Source organism: Mus pahari, chromosome 6, assembly GCF_900095145.1.
Source record: "Mus pahari chromosome 6, PAHARI_EIJ_v1.1, whole genome shotgun sequence".
Classification (NCBI taxonomy): domain Eukaryota; kingdom Metazoa; phylum Chordata; class Mammalia; order Rodentia; family Muridae; genus Mus; species Mus pahari.
The window spans coordinates 105,707,186-105,726,013 of record NC_034595.1 but is presented as its reverse complement, the minus strand read 5'-3'; positions in this window follow the sequence as shown (position 1 = coordinate 105,726,013).

Genomic DNA, 18,828 nt, shown 5'->3' with positions numbered 1-18,828 from the left:
GTTAGATCTCTTGGAACTGGGGTTACAAATGTGACTGTGAGCCTTCATGTGGGAGCTGGGGATTGAACCTGGGTTCTCAGCAAGAGCAAATGCTTTTACCCACTGAGACATCTTTCTAGCCACATATTTATTGTTTTAAGAGACAGGTTCTCACTGTGTAGTGTAGGCTTCCCTGGAACTCATGATCCTCCTGCCTCAGCCTCCAGAGTGCTTGGACAACAGGCCTGACCATCAGACCCAGCTTGTCAATTTTGATTCTCCTGCCTCCCTCTGGTAGGCTCTTGTGGTAGTTCTGCCCCATCCAGATAATCCAGGACATTTCCCATGGCAAAGCTGTTTGCTTGGTCCCATCTGCAATGTTAATTTCATGTTTGGCCAGGGGTGCCAGGCATTTGTAGGAAGTGTGTCTGAGACATGAAATAAACATTTCAGTCTGGGGACTGGCTGCCTACAATGTGTTGGGTCATCTATACTCAACTGATGGTCTCAAAAGAACTAAAGGGGTTACTACCCCAAATGACGTGGCATCCACTGTGCCTTCAGATGTAAGCTCATCTTCACAAGTCCTGAGCCAGCTGAATTTCAAATCTGAGTGACACCTGAGGCTCTCCTGGACTCACGTGTCTCCTCACATTTGCTTCTCATCTCAAAGCCTATGGGTTCCGCCTCTGGGGAGTCCCATGAGCTAGCAAGCTGGCCACATGTTCTCTGTTCTGTGATCTGCACATGGGTGTCGCGGGCACCATTATCCCACTGACCACACACAGGCAAAGCTGATCAGGGTGATCAGGACATTTCAGAGTAGAACAGGGGGCCTGTGGGAGCTTACAGTCTGTCTGTGTTGTGGAGATTGTGTTCCCTTCCTCAACACTTCTAGGTTTTTTTTTTTTTTTTTTTGCCTTTTTGTCTTGGTGGAAAATTTTAATGCAGACATACTGATATACTGGTTAGTTTTTATTGCTGAGTTGACCCAAAGTGTCACAGAGAAGAGAAAACTTCAATTGAGGAATTGCCTACTTCAGATTGGCTTAAAGGCATGTCTGTAGGGCATCTCTGTCTTGATTGCTAATTAATGTAGGAAGGCCCACTGTGGGCGGTTCTATCCCTTGACAGGTAGTCCTAGCCTGTATAAGAAAGCTAGCTGAGCAGAAGTCAGGGAGTAAGCTAGTCAGTACTGTCCCTCCGTGGTCCCTGCTTCCAGGTTCTTGGCTTAACGTCCCTCTTTGATAGACTATAACCTGTAAGATGAAATAAACCCCTTTGTCCCAAGTTGCTTTTGGTTATGGTATTTATCACAGCAATAGGAAGCAAGACAAGGTGCAGCAAATGCATCAGGGCCACTTGGTGGGCCAGTGTCGTATGAGGCTGCCTGGTGCAACTATCCGCATGTACACACAGTCAGTGTTTTTCTACCTTTTATGTCTAGATGCTCTGACGAATCCTGAGAGTTATTCTGCCAAAGAACATTTCAGGGAGCAAGAGAGAGAAACAGTGCCTGGAATAAGGATGCTACCTCAGGTTCTGGAAGCAAGACCCAGCTGCTATCTCATTGCCTCCCACAAGCTCTGGACAGTTCAGTTCCTGTCTGAAGATCCCTGGGGCCGGGGCCGGGGCCGGGGCCAGGGCCAGGGCCAGGTTAGGGCCTCATTGGGGAGGGACATCTTACCTGTGATGCCATCTGCTTTAGATCAGGGATCTTAGGGGCTGAGTTCTGCTGGGCTATACCAAACTTGCCACTCAGGGCCAGATGTGAGTATTGGAGGAAAGGCTGAGTGCCAGAGAGGAGCCTGGAGCCCCAGTCAGCTAAGATATAAAGTCATAGGATTCCCCACTGAAGGAAGAGGCTGTTGAATCTCGAGGAAGCCATGCCTGGCAGTGGCTCAGGTTCACACAGAAGGAATGGTGGTGAGGCCAGTGTCAGGCATCTGCTCATACAGGGTAGGCTCTGTTCAGAGCGTCCTCTGTTCTCTGTAGGCTCCAGCAGACATAGGACATAAGTGCCCGACATGTTGGTTGGGGGATATGGGAGTAGACAGGGCTGTGCCCTCACAGTCTGGGGTGAGGTCCAAGATCAAGTGTTGGCCCCATGGTTCCTCCCAAGGCCTGTCCTGCCTTGTGGTGGAGTCTTCACCGTGTGTTCTCACACAGCCTTCCATTCTGTGTATGCATTGCCCTCTCTTTTCTCAGAGGACACCGATCGGTAGGGCTGCCCAATGACCTTATTTTTCCTCAATGAACTCTTTCAAGACCCCATCTCTGAATGTAGTCATATTCCGAGGTGCTGAGGGTGGGCGATTTAAGATGGTCCTTTAGACTCAGGATCTCTTCAGATGGTAAGAGCCAGAGGTGATGTTTGACACTAAGGAAACTATCTTCACAGAGACTGTGGCAGCTTGCACAAGACCTGCACAAAACTCAGACCAGACAAGGAACAGCACAAAGTCCCACCCCTAACCAAGAACCTACTTGCAGTTGCCATTGGGAAAGGAAACTCAGTCACTGGCTATATTAAACACTCCAGGGCAGGCACTATGCCTGGTCCAACACAAAACAAACTCCAGTTTTTTCTTTGCGTGTGCGTGTGCGTATATGAGAGTTGTTGTTGTTTTATTTGTTTGTTTTGATTTTTGTTTTATTTAGTTTTTGAGAGAGATAGAGATACAGAAATAGAGAGATGGGAAGACAGACAGAGAGATTAAGTGGAAAGGGAGGTGGGGAATGTCTGGGAGGAGTTGGGAGAGCAGAAAGAATATGATCAAATTATATTGCATGTTAAACTTTCCTTTTTTAAAAAGGTGGCTTCTGGAAACTGAGATCAACTGGAGGGGTGTGGCTCTGTTCCCAGGGAAGTCCTGGCTTGGGGAGAAAGGGGTGTCTGGGGGACTCTCAGTACTCTGCATCTCAGCCACTGGAAGAGACAAGTGTGCTGGGCCCCAGGAGACCTCAGACAGACAACAGGCCATCTATCCCGTCGCTCCCCAAGAAGCATTTGGGACATACGTGTGCTAGCAAGTGAATCCTTGCTGACCTGATTCAGATTTCAGTGGGCAGCTGTATCATACATAGCAGCTCCATCTGCAGGGAATTGGCTCACAGATGTTCCTTCTCTGCCAGGAAACCCGAAGTGACTCCCCTCAGGAGTTCTCCCTCAGGAGTCCTCTCTCTGGAGTCCTCCCTCAGGAGTCCTCTCTCTGGAGTCCTCCCTCAGGAGTCCTCTCTAGGGAGTTGATTCTGAACCACAGGCTGTGCTCCTGAAAGTTCTGCAGAGTTGGGGAAGGGAGGATGGAGGAAGCAAGGAGGGGGGAGAGGGAGGAAGTAGAAAGGGGGAAAGGGAGGATGGGAGGTAGGAAGGAGATAAGAGGAGAGAGGGAAGGAAGGGGAAAGCGTGGAGGAAGGAACAAGGAAGTTCTAGAGTCAGGGCTGCTGCAGCCTTACCAGTCCCTTAGGACATTCGTTCGGTAACCATTTTCTGAGCACTTTGGCTGTCTAGGTAAAACCCTCCTTATGGATCTTCTGCCTACAGCCTTGCCCAGGCATCCTCCCGTCCTCCAGGCCTGGCTATGGCTGTGCCTTGCTCTCCCTATCCTTCAGTGTGATGAGGGACCCAGACAGGGTCATGCATGTGTGCGACAAGGCATCTCAGCTGAGGGTGGGCTGTCCTGTGGGAGCTGTGTGTTGGCCTCTTCGAGAGCTCAATGCCAGCGCTCGGAGTCCCAGAAAGATCTCAGGGAGGCAAAGCCCACAGGTGCACCCCAGTTCCTGTCCTCAGGGTCCCCATCAGAGGCCCAGGGTCAGGGCTATGTTCCTGCAGGGCAGTTAGGCACATCAAGGTCACATGGGCACGAAGGCATCAGGCGTATGTCTGATTCTGGTCTCTTCCCCCTCATATTGGTGTTCTGGGGAGGGCACAAGGCCTTCAGCATAGCTGCTCGTCCCTCCCACACACCTCTGGGCTCTTTGGCTCAGGACCCTGGGGTCACCTGAGGTTGCCAGCTTGGGAGAGGGTCTCTAGGATTGGGGGCTACTGCCATTACAAAGGCTTCACCTAGCTTGCACAGACCTGACCACAGCTGGCACAGGCTTGACCACAGCTAGCACAGGCCTGACCACAGCTGGCACAGGCTTGACCACAGCTGGCACAGGCTTCACCACAGCTGGCACAGGCTTGACCATAGATGGCACAGACCTGACCACAGCTGGCACAGGCTTGACCACAGCTGGCACAGGCTTGACCACAGCTGGCACAGACCTGACCACAGCTAGCACAAGCTTGACCACAGCTAGCACAGGCTTGACCACAGCTAGCATAGACCTGACCACAGCTAGCACAGGCTTGACCACAGCTAGCACAGGCTTGACCACAACTGGCACATGCTTGACCACAGCTCCGGTTCTTCATGTGGAACACAAAAGGGCCAATGTTTGGTGGCAACAGGAGACTCTGGCTGCTCTCCCTGGGTCCCTGCCTGGGGTCTCCCACCCTGGCAGCAAGGGCCTTGGCATCAGAGTTTGCCAAACAGGCAGGGAGGTGTAGGTAGGTAGGTAGGTCAGCCCGTGGTTGGAGTGCAATCCAAATTCGGGTGGGAATCCAAGTCAGATTGAGAGATGCCTGTGCGTAGCAGCCATTAACTACCAGGTAACAGATTTGATTAATTTTGTGCCTGGAGGTTTTTTTTCCCTTAGTTTTTTTGCCCCCTCCCTTTCCTAAAGAAATCAGAGAAAACAAAATATTTTTCTAATTAAATAAATCTACGGTGCTCGCTAATGGAGCCCGTCTGTGGGCTTGTGACAGGGCAGGGGGAGCTGTGGAATAATGATTTTATTTTTTCATTAAATAGAATTATAGGCAGTTACTCAAAGCAGCGCTGAGCCTAATTGAAAGAAACCCATTTCTTCTTAATTTACTTTCACGGTTTTGGATGATAAAAGAGTGTGTTCGTTGGAAAATTAAATAAAAAACACAACACAGGGAAAGGACTCTGTTTAGGTGAGTTATTCTTTCCCCTGTCCCCAGGCTCAGGTGAGGAAAAGGGAGACGCGGGCCCTGGGGACCTATCTGGGGCTCAGTGGCTGCAGCAGCAGGGAGGTCCCAAGTCCTCCCTGGTCTGAGGGGTTCCGACTCAGTTCCTGGGGGTGCTCACAGCCCCTTCCCTGACCAGCAGGGATTGTGCCATTGCTTGGGCCTCTGTCCTGCGTCTCTGGCAGCTAGACCACCTATTGCAAGTGGTTTCCACTCCTGGGAATGGTGGACATGACTGCAGGCCTGATGTATGAAACTGTGGAGTCGGGCCTGGGTCAGCGGGGCACCTGGTGACCGGGTGTTCACTGAGAGCTCTCACCCCTGTGTCTGTGTGGATATCCTGGCTGTGACCCACACAGCCCTCTGCCACCTCTGTGTCTGTGTGGATGTACTGGCTGTGTCCCCACATAGCCCTCTGCCACCCCTGGGTCTGTGTAGATGTCCTGGCTGTTGCTACACAGCCCTCTGCCACCTCCGTATCTGTGTGGATCCCCTGGATATACTAACACAGCCCTCTCCCTCCCCTGGGTCTGTGTAGATGTCCTGGCTGTGCCCACACAGCCCTCTGCCACCTATGTGTTTGTGTGGATCCCCTGGATATACTAACACAGCCCTCTGCCACTTCTGTGTCTCTGTGGCTGTCCTGGATATATTCACACAGCCCTCTGCCTCCCTGTGTCTGTGTGGATGCCCTGGCTGTGATCCATAGCCTTCTGACACTTTTGTCACCTACCCAGTTGCCATGGCTCCCCTCTTCCAGGTAGCCCTCGTGGGTCAGCACCTACCTCTCTTGTACTTACCACCAGCAATTAGTGGATGCAGGTCACAGGGTGTCCAAGGTTAACCATCCTAGCCTGTTCTTCCAGCTAGGTAGAATATGTGCCTGCAAAGACAGAGAGCACCATCACAGAGGCACCCGGCAAGGCACTGCTCCAACTGTGAGCCTGTTTTGTCCTTCTCTAACCTATCAGGTTGTGGAGGCTTCAGAGGAGCTGATGCGGGGCAGAGGGCTGCTCTGTTCCTGACAGCCAGTGTGATAATGCCCAGGTTCCCTGGCCCTCCTCAGTACTCAGGGCCACCCCAGCTCTGCTCTCTTGCAGAGTCTGCTCCTGAACATGTGGCTGTGCCTTAGGTCACCTCTGGGTGATGTCCTAGCTGATTCCATGGGGCTACAGCTGCTAAGGTCTCTTTCTGTTCACAGCTTCCACTGCTTTCTACACTGATTGCCTCCCAGGAAGGGCTAGGTGGCCGAGATAATGTCTCCAGTGTGTGAAGCCCTCAGGGACTCACAGTTCTCCCTGCAGCCCCTCCTCTAGCCTGCAGCCACCAGTCGTCCTGTCTCCCGAGGTGGTCTGAACCTGGGTTGGGGTATTGTCTTAGTTAGGGTTTTACTGCTGTGAACAGATACCATGACCAAGGCAACTCTTATGAGGAAAACATTTAATTGGGGCTGGCTTATAGGTTTTCAGTTCATTATCATCAAGGCAGGAGCATGGCAGCATCCAGGCAGGCATGGTGCAGGAAGAGCTGAGAGTTCTACATCTTCATCCAAAGGCACCTAGTGGAAGATTGACTTCCAGGCAGCTAGGATGAGGGTCTTAAAGCCCACACCCACAGTGACACAGCTATTCCAACAAGGCCACACCCACTCCAACAAGGCCACACCTTCAAATAGTGCCATTCCCTGGGCCAAGCATGTTCAACCCACAACAGGTGACAGATATCTTCCAGCAGACCCTGAGCGTGAACACTGGAGTCTCCATCTGGGACGGCTCCTCACCCAGGCTACTTATAGGTACCTACCTGTTATATATGGGCTGAACCTCAGGGACTCCTGGGCCCCTCTCTCTTCCCACAGCTAACTTAGCCCCAGACAGACAGTTCACTGATAGAGTGGCATTTCTGGTTATTTGTGGAGGGTTCTGTCAGGATCTAGGCTCAGTAGCAATTGGTTAGTGATACCTGCTCTGTGTGAGATGTGCCAGGGGTACCAGCGGCAGGCATGGGCCATTGGCTGACTGATTCTTTGTTTTGTTTTTTGTTTTTGTTTTTTGCCATAGTTAGAATGTGTCCCCTCCAAAGTCCAAGCATTGAAACACATGACCAACAGGATGGCCTTTAAGAAGAAACTGGCAGACAGAGCCCTTCTCCCCAATAGCAGGGTCCAAATGAGCCCTTAAAAAAGGGCTGACCCATGCTGTCATTGCTCCCTGCTCTTGCCCTGTGAGGACAAGCTCTGTTGCCCCTCTGTGTTGGCTGGTTTTGTGTGTCAACTTAACACAGGCTGGAGTTGTCACAGAGAAAGGAGCTTCAGTTGGGGAAGTGCTTCCATGAGATCCAGCTGTGGGACATTTTCGAAGTTGGTGATTAAGTGGGGGGGAGGCATTGTGGGTGGTGCAATCCCTGGGCTGGTAGATTTGGGTTCTGTAAGAAAGCAAGCTGAACAAGCCAGGGGAAGCAAGCCAGTAAGGAACATCCCTCCATGGCCTCTGCATCAGCTCCTGCTTCCTGACCTGCTTGAGTTCCAGTCTTGATTTCCTTTAGTGATGAAGAGCAATATGGAAGTGTAAGCTGAATAAACCATTTCCTCCCTAATTTGCTTCTTGGTCATAATGTTTGTGCAGGAATAGGAACCCTGACTAAGACCACCCTCTGGAGGACACAGACCTCTCTCCAATGCTGAGCCTTCTAGCATCTTGATCCGGACCAGGGCCTCTTTAAAATCTTCCATTTGTGACCAACCCCTTCTTGCCTAAGAAATTTTTATGTGACCCTTTGAATATAGGTGTACAAGTCAAACATTTACAGAGACTCAAAGAAATATACTGTTTTTTAAACAATTCTTTGGAATAAATATAATTTTAGTAAAGATGGGAGCACATTTGCATACTAATGAGATATATACTAATGAAACAGATGTGTTGTTTATTTCTTTCTGTGTGTGCATGTGCATGTGCATGTGTGTGTAGTATGTATGTGTATACATGTGTATATATGCCCACGCATATGCCCACACCTTGTAGAGAGGCCTGAAGAGGATATCTCATGTCTTCCTGTGTGTGCATGTGCACATGTGTGTAGTATGCATGTGTATACATGTGCATATGCCCACGCACACCTTGTAGAGAGGCCTGAAGAGGATATCTCATGTCTTTCTCTGTTATTCCCCAGAGACAGGGTCTCTCCCTGAAATGTGGAGTGATCTGGGGGGAAGTCTGGCTGACCAGTGAGCCCCATCGATCTTCTTGCCTGCAGCCCTACCCCACTCCTAGCTAAAGGGTTATAGGCACATGGGCACACCCATCTTTTTATGCGGATGCTGGGATCTGAACTCAAGTCTGCATGCTGTGTGGCAAGCGCTCTTATTCACAGAGCCTCTCTCCTGCTCCTGGGTTAGAGCTACACGAATCTTGGCCAGGTATTTGCTACTGCAGGGTGCACATGGCCTTCAGCATCTTTCAGAGTTGACAGACTCTTGCTTTTTCAATCCCCAGTGTTGAAAACCACGCTCTGCATAAATACGTAGCACAAAGAAGAGGCAGAGGGGTGTCTAGGCTCCTTTCAGAAGTCGATAGAGAGTCTGTCCTTATCCTAAGACAAAACTCACTGAGTGATTTTTTTTCATAGAACTCATTATCAACTAAAAAAGGAACATTTAAAATCAAACACTCTAACACAACCTAATCTAAAGATATAGTCATTTCATACTTATGTGCTGAAGAACGAGGGCAGAAAGGTATTGAAGTCTTTTTTTTTCTCCTTCGGCAATTAACCCTCTCTCCCAACTTCTGAGACAAGCTGAGTGCTAACTTCCTAGGTAGCTGAGGTTGCCCTTGAACTCTTGACCCTCCCGCCTCCACTCCCAAGTTCTGAGATCACAACTGTGTACCTTCACTCTCAGCTTACTGACATGTTTCTGCAATGGCAGAAAGAGTTGTATGTGGGGTGAAAACACTCTTAAGTCCTAACATTAAACACTTCCTATGCTGAGCGGAGACATTTCGGGGAGGCGGGTGTCATCCTTGGAGACCCCTCTCGTGATGGCACTCGCTCAAGGCCTCGGCGAAGCCTTGGGGAAGCACCACCAGGAACACCTTGGGTACGTGACACATTTGATTTTGAATTAATTGTTGGTCACATTTGGTGTGACCGTTGCCCGTTTTCCTTGTGGCCCCATACCGTTATGAGACAGGGTTGTGACCTCCAGCTTAAGCAGCCGTGATCTGGATGGTGTTCCTCCAGGACGGAGAGACAGAGTTTTCTCGCCAGCCACCAGGCTCTGTCAGGTGGGTCTAATCAATGGGGTAGCCACACCCGCTCAGCAATGTCCACCCGACTCACAGACTCACAATGACAAACATGGCTGACTAGCACTGAGTGCTAACCGTGGGTGGGGTGGGGAGGGCAGGACATCAGGGAGAAGATGGAGGCTCTTTGAAACCAGACTCTTGTGAGTAGCTGGCAGGGGTATCTGGCCTCCTGTGAGAAGCCAGGATGAGGAGGGTTGGGTGAGCTGTGGCTGGCCTCAGAGTGGACTTTGAATATTTGCCCAGTCATACTGTCCAGGGCAGCAGTGACACTGCTTATTTTGAGCCCTCTATCTGCAACCAGCCAATCATCTTTACTCTTTGGCTTCTAGGGGGTATACCCCCGCCCTCTGATCACTGCTCCTGGATTGTAATTTCCCCATGGTGCCATGACACCCCACTTTCTTGCCATAAAACCAGGGGACTGGCTTTGTCTCAGTCCCATCCAGGGATACTGAGCTACGAGGACTCTCTTTGGGTCTTGGTGCCCCTGACTCATTTGCACATTCTCCCAGGTGGCTCCATCCTCCTTCCCTGTCCTGGGTGCAATTAGGACATTTAGCCCCACTGGCCAGCTATGGGTGCTCGCCCAGGGCATGATGGATGGGAGAGACCATCTGCAGAGCCGTGACAAATGTCCCTCTCACTCACGGGCTCTCTTTGGAATCCTCTAATACTCCTCGAAGGTGAAGTTCCATTTTTCGCTGTAATCACAGTATTAAACTTTAATATCCAATATTAATAAAACATACTCTCCCTGATAGAACCCACAAGGCGGGGGGCTGAGTGCGATGAAGACGCGGCCCCTGCTGGGTCGGTACTGGGGGCAGCAGTGCTGGGAGAGGGCTTACGGGGGAGGGGAAGTGCTGAGGGCATCATCTGTCTGTCTGTCTGCTGGTGCACACTCTAAAACTAGGCTCTTTCGAATAGTAGGCAGGGGTGTTGGGCCTCATGGGCACCAGGTGTGGATCCTGACCTGCGGCAGGGAGTGAGCAGGGGCCAGTGTCCCGAAGCAGCCCATGTCCCCACCGAGGGCCCCACAGGAGGGTGAACCTCCTCTCCTGTCCACTGTGCCCCAGCCCTCCTGGACTGATCAACTACTTGGGGTTGCTGGGCTATGCTTTACTAAGCTGGGGGTGCTGCTAAGGGGGAGAGCAGCCAGTGGCTGTGACCCAGAACACTGGTACAATGGAGACATCCAGGAACCGACTCTTCACTCAATTCCTGTGTCTATCTCACCAGGCCTTGGCGCAGGGGACACTTGGCGCAGGGGACACTTGGCGCAGGGGACACTTGGCGCAGGTTTTCCTGATGTCTGATCCCTCAGCGTCCCTCCTTTAGAGTCCTCCCCAAGTGCAGGAGCAAGAGTCTGTGATCCCTGGAGCTGCCCTCTGGGTTGCTGAGGGCTTGCCCTTAGGTGTGGTGGTCTGAGGATGCTCTCTGCCCTGTGGTTAGGAGACCAGGTGGTGGAGGAGACAGAGTAGAGCTGAGGAGGAAGCTGCAGATCTTGCTGGGCATTGCTGACTGCAGTGAGGACCTAGTTGGTACTGGGGGCTGGAGCAGCAGGGAGGTTCCACGGAAGGGAGGCCAGACGCCTCTGTGGTGGCAGTACATGTTGCCTTGACTCTAGGATGCTTCATTCCCCGCCCCCCCCCCACGAGACTGTGAGGCAAGGAACTGTATGGAAGAGGTGAGTTATCACTTGGTTGACCCTGCCAACCTGAGCTTTGGTAAGGAGCCAGCAGCTGGACCTTCTTATTCTCAGGTTCCTTATTTATATGCTTGCCTGTTGGCCAAAAGGCATTTATGGTCCCCAGGCCAGCTCTCCTGGTACACTGAAGGTCATTCACAGACAACTAAGGGTGGTGATAAATCTGAGTACCAGTAGCTCACGTTCTCAGGTGAGGCGCTCAGTCCATAAACAAGCGCCAGCCTCCAGGCCTATCGACTGGGTGCCAAGCGGTTTGTATTTTTATGCTTTTCTACAATGGCCCCCGCAGCTGGGAGGTGGCTCAATGGATAAAGGACTCGCCGAATGAGCAAAGGGGCAACCAATCTCTAGACCTCCCAGCACCCACACAAAAGCTGTGTGAGAATGAAGGCTTGGCTGTAATCCCAGAGCTCTGGCAATGGAGATGGGCCGGGATGGAGAGAAGAGGTTCCAGATCCGCGTCCCTCTGGCCTGTGGGCTGATCAAGGAGAAGTCAAGAGTCAGAGAAACCCCAGACCCTGAAGCTACCTTGGAGACGCCCCCAGCTACGCACAGTGCCAGTCCACATCTGTCTGACCGCCTTGGGGGGGAGGAGCAGCTTTATTTTCTTTTGAAGATAAAGAAGTCAGGTGTAGAGGAGCCATGCCACTTCCTCTGGTTACCTGTGTCCAAGACAGGTGTGTGGTCCCGCGTCAGTGTCTCCTTGGCCTCCTCTGATCCCTTCTCCTCAAATACTGGCTTTTCGTGGGTAAGTAGGCGCAGTTAGGGATGTCTGCGTGTGCAAGGCTATGAGGTTCGTGGTTACTGACAGGCATCCTGACTCTCATCTTTGTGAGCCCCGAGCTAGCTCACCTTGGAAGTGAGTTTACATCAAAGAGGAGTCCCACCCTGCTCCCCAGCAGTCTGCTGCTTCCTGCCTGGAAACCAGAGAGCCAGACTGCAGGCTGTTGCTATGATCCTCTCCTCAGCAGGCATAAGAAGCCCCGCTTCCTCTGCTACATGGGTTCTGAGTCTCTTCAGAGTCCATCCCTCATCTATACCAGGCTGTCTCCTTTCCTAGGAGCCACCCCCCCGCCCCGCCCCACCCCACTGCCCCTCTGTCTGTCCTCGGCGTTAATAACTCGAAGAAATTCCTTATTCTGTAGTAATGCATCTCTGTGCTCCCTTGAACCGCTAGCCCAAAGCGGAGCCTAGTAGTGAGTTCAGGGTGAAAAGGAAGAGGAAGAGGACTCTATTCAGGGGTCTCTAGGCTGGCAGGTGCCCACTGAAGGATCAGAGTCTGCTGCCCACCAGCCCAGAGGTCAGGGGGTTGAGTGGGTTTTCCAGGGCTGCCTGGAGAGAGATAGGTTTGCCAGGAAGCTAGGGACAAAGTTTTGCTGGTAAGGTATGGGAGCTGGGGCAGGGATGGGGCAGGCCTAAGGCAGGGCTGGGCCAGGCTGGGGCCAGATTGAGGCAGGGGTAGGGCAGGGTGGACAGGCAGTTAGGGCAGGGGTAGGGCAGGGTGGACAGGCAGTTAGGGCAGGGGTAGGGCAGGGTGGGGGAGGGCTGGGAGGGGTTAAGGCAGACCTTTAGCAGTTTCCTAGAAGGTGGTATAAAGGAGAAGAGAATTTTTGCCCCCTCACCTTGATCCTGGGCTGGCCTTACTCTGTTGGTCTTCGTGCCCACCAGGCTCAGAGCAACAGACTTTCTGAAGCGTTTCTTTCAGAAGCCGGGCTTCCTCCTTGTCAGACCCGGGTTTTGTAATCATGAATGAGGGTCCCAGATCAAGGGTTCTGAACTTAAGATCAGAAGTCCGGGTATCTGAGGCCTTATCCTGGTGGTTTGACTGGCTGGTCGGTGGGAGGGAGGGGCACGGGGGTTGGACTCTGGTGGGGCCAGGAGGGGTCTGGCCACCCAGAAGTCACCGGGACTCTCCCTGGAACCTGAGGATCACCTGGCAAATCTCCTGAAGCTGACAGAAGTTTTTACCCCGGGCTCTCAGCCTATTACTGAGCGCCTGGCTAAGGCAAGTTTCTGTGTTCTCATACCAACTGAGACATTGCTTCCCTGACTGGGCCACAGCCAACCTGAGCCCTGGAAATAAGGCCTATAGAGCCCCTGAAAACTCTGACTACAAGCCCTGCCCTTTCTCTGGCTGTAATTCTTCTTTCTGGGCTCTGGGCTTCTGTTTCTTGAAGGACATCCCTGGGTCACTGGTCTCAGCCACTGGTGAGGTGGGGTTTTGGCAGCTGAGTGCTAGTGCTCTCTCTCTCTCTCTCTCTCTCTCTCTCTCTCTCTCTCTCTCTTACACAAACTGTATGAAAAAGGTTGCTATGTATCTACTAATGTGAAATTTAAGATTAATTATGATTCCCACAGAAACCCCATTATGTAAAACATTATCATATTCCCTGGAAGGGCCTTTCTGTGGTCTGGAGGTGCCTCCCCCTCCCCCATCTCCAGGGCATTATCTGTTAGGAACTTTGTCAGATGCAAGCACGGAGCCCCTGAGCAGGAGAAACCTCAGTCCCCACCACATGCCTAGAGTCAGCAGCAAGGTGCCTTTCAAAGCCTTGCAGAGGCTGAGAGAGAATCATAACTCCATCAAGGATGGCGCAGAGTACATTGCATTGCCGTAGTCGTGGGACAGACAGACAGACCGTGAAGACAGACCGAGGGTACAGAGCCCTTGGCACACAACCCTGTCTGCTTTAGCAGGGTCAGCCTTTGCCCACCTCACCAGTGCCTGCCCATGTCCTGAGGGGCAGGTGGGAGTCAGCTGTTCTGATCTGTGATTCAGAATCTTTCGTTTGGTTGCTGTTGGGAACTCTGCACAGGAGAGGGCGGCTTTGTTCTGTGGACGGTGTCACCTTGGGGCCAGAGGACTGTGAGCACAGAAGAGGGAGTCAGGAGCTGGCCTGGAGCGACCAGAGTAGCCATGTCCACTGCTTTTAGCCACTGTTCTGTTGCTGTGAAGAGACACCATGATCAAGGCCGCTCTTATAAAAGAAAGCATCTAAGTGGGGCTCACTTACAGTTTCAGAGGCCATTGTCACCCCAGTAAAGCATCACATATAAAGTTAACGGTTATACCCTGGTCTGCAGGCTGAGAACGAGTGAGCCTGGGCCTGGAACAGGCTTTCGAAACCTCAAAACCTCAAAGCCCACCCATGGTGACACAGCTCTTCCAACAAGGCCTCCCTTCCTCATCCTTCTAATCCTTTAGAATGGTGTCTTTCCCTGGTGACTAGACATTCAAATCTATGAGCCTACGGGGCATTCTCACTACCACACTCACAGGAAGAGCAAGGCAGGCAAAGTCCCCTGCTCATTTTAACGCACAGATAAAATGTGTCCAGAAATGGCCGTGGAGACCCTGTGGTCACAGGGTGTGCCCCTCAGTGTGCTGCTTAGGGAGTGTGCATGGCACATGACTCTCCCACATTCATGGGCTCGTCGGTCTGTGTGTGCTGGGAATGACTAATGCTTTTCCAGTAAGTTGAAGAACGGTGAGTCCATGGTGATAGTCATTCTACAGGGGGAGGTGACAAGATCCCAGGATCTCGAAAGGAACTGAAGGAGGTAGTTACGTGTGCAGAAGTATAAAGGGAGAGGGAATTGTGTGTGCGTCCAACCTCAGACATCACCAACGCCACTCACAACACACAGGCTGTCCCACCCACAGTGGTCTGCCTCACTGTGGTTATTAATTTGCATTTCCTTGGTGATTGGTGACATTGAGTGGTTTTTCACACAACCGTCAGCCATTCGCGTGCTTTCTTATGAGAAATGTCTGTTTAGGTCCTTCGCCCATTTTTAAATTAGGTCATTTGTTTTCTGGCTGTTGAATTGAGTTTCTTGTGTATGTTGGACGTCTGCCCCTTCGCAGATGTTGTGCTATTTGCAAATGTCTTCTCTTGTTTGTCAGACAGTTTCTTTACTGGGTGGATCATTTCCTTTGTTGGGCAAAAGTTTCCCGGTTTGATGCGTGACCCCTTTTTAGTTGGGTATCTCTAGTTACTCATGGTTTCTGAAAAGAAAACCAGGCTGGGGAAATGATTCAGTGGGTAAAACACTTGGCATGTAAGTGTGAGGGTCCTGAGTTCAAACACCCAGGATTCAGTTGGATCTGTACAAAATGGGCTCTCTGGGAACATGCAGGCTCAACTGACTTTTGTCAACCATCATGCTATTAGAAACAGGGAGGGGACACCACAGGGGCATATGTATGATGTTGTCACATGAGTATAAAATGGTCCCATAGGCTCAGAGGGTTGCTGGTCTCCAGATGGTGGCACGTTGAGACTCTCTCTCTCTCTCTCTCTCCATCTGTGTCTTTCTGTTTGTCTCTCTGCTCTCCTATCTCCTCTCTCTTTCCCTCTCTCTCCCCCACATGTGTGTGCCTTTCTGTCTGTCTCTTTCTGTCTCTGTCTCTCTGTCTCTCTGTCTTTCTCTGTCTCTGTGTCTATTTGTCTCTGTCTTCTTCTGTCTCTCTCTGTCTCTCTCTCTCTGTCTCTCTGTCTCTCTCTGTCTCTGTCTCTCTCTGTCTCTGTCTCCTTCTCATTATTCCCTCTCTCTCTCTCTATCTCCTTAGCTCTCATGTGGTGAGCATCCTGGTTCCACTATGATATTCTGCCATAGGGAGAAGCAGCCGAGGTCGGGGGGGGGGGTGCGGGTTGTGGACTGAAACCTCTTTAACTCTAGACAAGATCACTTTCTTCCTTAAAATAGTTTTTCTTGGGTACCCTGTCACAGTGGTGGAAGGCTGACTAACACTGAGATGGTCTTGGAATGGGGACATAGATTCCTCCCTCCTCCCAGCCTTGCATCTTGACTTCACTGCCATGCTCTTCCTGATGTCCACTGGGCTGAGCTGTCCAGCTTGAGCGATCCACTATCATGTCCTTTGCTTCTTCTAGGAGATTAGCATGGTCCCTGAGGTTCCTACAACCTTCCCTAATGGAAGGAAAGAGTCACAGAGAAAACCTCTGACTTTAATCTTTTCTCCCCATTCCAGTCCCTAGTGACCTGTAGAATCTGTATCAATAGAGAAAGATCCTGCTGGGGCTTAGTCTGAGAGGAATTTGAGCTCAGACTCCTGGAGACTCACAGAAGTCATCTTGTGCCCCTACCCTTCCAAGAGAATATGGATTTTTTGGGTTGGTGTGGGCTATTTACAACTGATAGTCCTGGGGACCCCTCAACCCTGGATAATTTCGGACAGCTGGCCACCCCATATCTGCCTCATTGTCCTCTTTGTCTGCTGCTCTGAAGACATGTTCTGGAGCTCAGAATAAGGAAGGAGATTACCCTGTGCTGGCTCTTCCTGTGTACGGAAGGCTTAGCTGACTCTTGTTCTTTGGATGTTAGCTGGAGACTATCTCCTTAGGGCTCTCCACCTGCCCCCCTTGACGCATACTCTGCCGCTGTCTCTTAGCTTGCTGAAGAAGCTCATACAGGCACTGGTTTCCATCTCTTCCGTTCTGTGGGTTCCTGGGATCTGTTCAGCCAGCACCGTGGCCAGTAGAGCATATAGTTCTCATCTTGGGGCAGCAGTGCTGAGTCCCAGAAGGGAGGGTAAAGCCCACTGTGCCTTGAGTGGCCTGAAGTGAGTCTTAGTCTTGCACTGGGAATCAGCTTGCAAAGACAGGTCTGGGGTACCTGTTAACAGCACATCCAGCTCATCGTGCCCTGGCGTGTCGAAGCTGGTTGTAGCATCTCTCCAGCTGCAAGGCTCTCTCAGCCCTTGAACTTGTCAGTCCCAGTAGAGCTGTGAATGCTCAGAGGATGGGCAGTGGTCTGCAGTGGAACGAGCATCTTGCTACCTTCACCCCGAGTAGCCACCACAAAGACTCTAAGGCTTGATTTGAACACTGGGCAAGAAGAATCCAGACAAAGGTTTCCCACATCTGGTGCCACAGAAGGGATGGAGACATGAGAGGGGATAGATGGGGGTCTCAGCTTCTGTGAGGACATTGTCTGTACCATGTGTCTAGAACTTTGCACTGCCTATTCAGATGTCAAAGCACCTAATAGGGCTAGAACCCCTCCCTGGGTTTAGGAATAGTGTACAGGGCTTTACTTCATCTTTCTTTTTGGTTATTTTATTGAGACATCCTTTAGTATTAAAATTAATCCACTGAAATGCATGCTAATTAATAGCCAGAAAGGCAAAATGCAAAACCGTACTCCAAGCAGTAAGTATTAAGAGTAGATAGACTGTAGAAAAACTGGATTTCCTTCACATTGCTGAGGAAGATGGGTAACAAAGAAGCCAGGACAGAGGACAGCACGGTGTTCTCTCAAAAATAGTGAACAGAACTACCATGCATGTGTGCCAGCAATCCTATTCTTGGGGTATGCACACATCAAAAAAGGCCTAAAAGGTGTCTCTACAGGCATGTTCTCAGCAGCACAGCTTCTAACACCAAAAGGAAGAAGCCATCTAAATGTCCTTGAGTAGGTAAGTAGAGACAACCTGCATGGAGTTACTCAGAACTGCATGGACTATTACTCAGCAAGGGACTCATGTCACAAGCTTCAACATGGAAGAACTTTAAGTAAGAACACTAAGGATTTACAGAGACAAAAGACAGGCGGCAGAGGTTGAGGACTTCATGTTTAATGGGGACAGAGTTCCAGCTTGGGAAGATGCAAGATTCTGGAGATTGAAGGGTAGTCCTATAATATGAATGTACTTTTGTTTTGTTTGAGACAGGGCCATGTTACAAAGTTCTGACTTACCCAGCACACACTCTATGGCCCTGTTTGGCCTTAGACTCTGGACAATCCGCCTGCCTCAGTTTCCCAAGAGTTGAGATTACAGATGTTCATGGTCATGCTTGGCATTCGTGGATGGACTTAATGCCAGTGAACTGTTTACTTAAGAATGGCCAGTGTAGTAACTTTAAAATTTTATGTTTATTTTATGTGTATGGGTGTTTTGCCCATATGTATGTTTGTACATCACATGTGTGCAGACCCACAGAAGCTGAGAGTGTCAGATCATCTGGAACTGGAGTTACAGACTGTTTTGAGTTATGCTGTGGGAGCTGGGAACCAAATCCAGTGCTCTGAAAGAGCAGCCAGTGTTCCTAATTGCTAAACTATCTTGCCAGTCCTAGATACAGTAACTTTTATGTGTATTTTTTTAAACCACAATTATACAATGTATCCAGTTAACTGTCCAGCTCTCTGAGTTTTGTGTCCTTCAAGTTAGATACTTGGTCAAATCCCCTGAAAGTTCTTTCTTCCTTCCCCTCCACTCCAGGCACCCCAAGATCAGATTTCCATCATTGTAGATGAGTTTACATTCTTTTGGAGTTTTACAGGAGTCTAAGTGTGTCCGCTGAAGTCAGGATCCTTTTTCACAGCGTAATTGTTTTTTGATGCACTTGTGTAACTAGGTGCCCGTACGTTTCTATTATTAAACAGTCATCTTGCCTGTCTGTGACGCACACATTGTATCTTAGAATCTCTGTGGCTCCTAACTTCTGAACAGAATCAGTCCCACCAGGGGCTTGGTTCTGCCAGATGGGTCAGGAGTGGAGTGTGGCAGAGTCCGGAGGCTAGAGAAGTGTCTAACAGACCGGACGGGAGGGACTCCTTGTGGGGTTGCTACATATTGCTAACCCAGGCTATGACTAGAAATGTGCTGCTAACCATTCCTTTATCTGTTCCCTACCTGGCCAGGGGAGGGAGCCAAGGCCCCATATACACATGGGAAAACCAGACTTGGGACTAGCTATATGATCAGCCTAGGGCTCCCAGGAAGGAGATACTATAGCTCAATGGGCTTGGGACCCAGGAGG